Genomic DNA, 3,192 nt, shown 5'->3' with positions numbered 1-3,192 from the left:
AGCGCTTTAATCCGGTTCATCAGGTAAAGGACTTCTCTGTTGTCTTCCTCCTGGGGGCTCCGTGGGCGCCAAGTTTGGCGTTTCTTCAGAGGAGCATTGCTGAACTCAGGAAGACCCCGCCGAACAGGGTCCGGAAGGGGGACGTCCTCTATATAAAACCATTCCGAAGGCCAGTCTTCAGATGTTTTCTTCGGAGTACCGGACATGTATCCGGTTTCGGCGATGCGCCATATTTTCGCTCTGCCCACTTGATAAAGTGACCCCTTCTGTGTGCGAGGGACGAGGCAAAATAACCTTTTCCACAGCTCGAAATGAGCCTCGCAGCCCAGGAATAACTCGCAAAGGGCAACATAGCCGGCGATGTGTAAAATGGAAGCAGGGGTGAAATTATGCAATTGGAGGCCGTAAAACTCCAGGAGCCCGCGGAGGAACGGATGAATTGGAAAGCCGAGTCCCCTCAATAAATAAGGGACAAGGCATAGCCGCTCCCCCGTAGAGGGGCTGGGGAAGCTCTCCGCTTGCTCCCCGCCATTGTAGGTGGCGAGCCCGGCTCGGACGGGCACCATATACGCCGGAGGGAGAAATCCCTTAGTCTGCAGTTCTACTAATCGACTGTGTGGGACTGAACACCTCTCCCAATCACCGGGCTTAGGACACGGGGGCGGGAGGAGGAGCTGCGGAGGTCGGCCATTCTGGAGTGGATCTTTCTGAAGCACGCTCTGATGGATTCTCGCTGGGGGAGGATGGTATGGATTGGATCTAAGAATCTCCATCCCGTTAATAGACAATTTATTTATCTGGCTAGGGGGGGTGAGGGAGTCCTAGACTATCTTAGCCGCATCAGAGATCCAATGGTTTGAATAATCACCTTGGAGTCACGGGCCGTGCGAAGGATTATGCTGGTGTTTGGCTCGATCGCCGTCGAGACTGCAGCCCTTGAGGCGGTGTCTAGCCATCTGTCCTCGATTGGCACAGTTTGCTCCGAGCTAAGGGTCGGAGCTGATGCGGGCGCGGCTTCTGGGGTACCGTACGGTGGCAGAGCTAGGTCATACCCATCGCGACAGTACGGCGCGCCCGACTATGGCTCGAATCCGTCGAAGATCAAGTCTCCATGGATGTTGGCCGTGTAATTCAAACTTCCAAATCTGACCTGATGGCCAGGGGCGTAGCTTTCAATCTACTCCAGATGGCCAAGCGAATTAGCCCGCAGTGCAAAGCCGCCGAATACGAAGATCTGTCCGGGGAGAAAAGTCTCACCCTAGACCGCATCGCTACCGATGATAGTAGGAGCCATCAAGCCTAACGGCGACGACACAGAGGAACTCTCAATGAAAGCACCAATGTCGGTGTCAAAACCAGCGGATCTCGGGTAGGGGGTCCCGAACTGTGCGTCTAGGCCGGATGGTAACAGGAGGCAAGGGACACAAAGTTTTACCCAGGTTCAGGCCCTCTTGATGGAGGTAAAACCCTACGTCCTGCTTGATTAATATTGATGATATGGGTGTTACAAGAGTAGATCTACCACGAGATCAGAGAGGCTAAACCCTAGAAGCTAGCCTACGGTATGATTGTATGTTGTGATTGTTGTCCTACGGACTAAAATCCTTCGGTTTATATAGACACCGGAGAGGGTTAGGGTTACACAAGGTCGGTTACAAAGGAGGAGGTATCCATATACATATTGCCTAGCTTGCCTTCCACGCCAAGTAGAGTCCCACCCGGACACGAGACGAAGTCTTCAATCTTGTATCTTCATAGTCTAACAGTCTGGCCAATGGAGATAGTCCGGCTGTCCAGAGACCCCCTAATCCAGGACTCCCTCAGTAGCCACTAAACCAGGCTTCAATGACGATGAGTCCGGCGCGCAATTGTCTTCGGCATTGCAAGGCGGGTTCCTTCTCCGAATACATCACAGAGGAATTTGAATGCAAAATAAGTTCCACATTTGGGAGCCGGTGCGTCAACATGGCAGGTATCCTCTCATGGGGCTCGGAGGAAATGGGTGAGGAATACCACCCTCTCATGGGGCTCGGAGGAAATGGATTGTTAGTCCGTAGGACAACAATCACAACATACAATCATACCGTAGGCTAGCTTCTAGGGCTTAGCCTCTCTGATCTCGTGGTAGATCTACTCTTGTAACACCCATATCTTCAATATTAATCAAGCAGGACATAGGGTTTTACCTCCATCAAGAGGGCCCGAACCTGGGTAAAACTTCGTGTCCCTTGCCTCCTGTTACCATCCGGCCTAGACGCACAGTTCGGGACCCCCTACCCGAGATCCGCCGGTTTTGACGCCGACAGGGGGTGAATGTATAAACGCCCTGGCGCCTCGCATTCATTCGACGTATGGAAGATAGCCCTTATTGGGCGCAGAAGCCAAGAGGTTCAACATTTATGGGACCGGACACTGCTTAACAAACGTTCAAAATTTGGAGAAGAACCCTCCTTGCAATGCCGAAGACAACACTGCGCGCCGGACTCATCGCCATTGAAGCCTGGTTCGGGGGCTACTGAGGGAGTCTTGGATTAGGGGGTCTCCGAACAGCCGGACTGTTGGGTTTCGTAGTAATTTCAAAAAAATTCCTACGCACACGCAAGATCATGGTGATGCATAGCAGCGAGAGGGGGAGAGTGTGATCTACGTACGCTTGTAGATCGACAATGGAAGCGTTAACTTGGTTAATGTAGTCGTACGTCTTCACGGCCCGACCGATCAAGCACCGAAACTATGGCACCTCCGAGTTCTAGCACACGTTCAGCTCGATGACGATCCCCGGACTCCGATCCAGCAAAGTGTCGGGGAAGAGTTCCGTCAGCACGACGGCGTGGTGACGATCTTGATGTACTACTGTCGCAGGGCTTCGCCTAAGCACTGCTACAATATTATCGAGGACTATGGTGGAAGGGGGCACCGCACACGGCTAAGAATATGATCACGTGGATCAACTTGTGTGTCTAGGGGTGCCCCTTGCCTCCGTATATAAAGGATCCAATGGGGGGGGGTGCGGCCGGCCCTAGTAGGAGGCGCGCAGGAGGAGTCCTACTCCTACCGGGAGTAGGACTCCCCTCCCTTTCCTTGTCCAAGTAGGAGAGGGGGAAGGAGAGAAGGAAAAGGGGGGCGCCGCCCCTCCCTCCTTGTCCAATTCGGACTAGGGGGAGAGGGGGCGCGCGGCCTGCCCTGGCAGCC

This window comes from Triticum dicoccoides, chromosome 6A (assembly GCF_002162155.2).
Source record: "Triticum dicoccoides isolate Atlit2015 ecotype Zavitan chromosome 6A, WEW_v2.0, whole genome shotgun sequence".
Classification (NCBI taxonomy): domain Eukaryota; kingdom Viridiplantae; phylum Streptophyta; class Magnoliopsida; order Poales; family Poaceae; genus Triticum; species Triticum dicoccoides.
The sequence above is the reverse complement of the archived record's forward strand: the minus strand, read 5'-3'. Positions refer to the sequence as shown.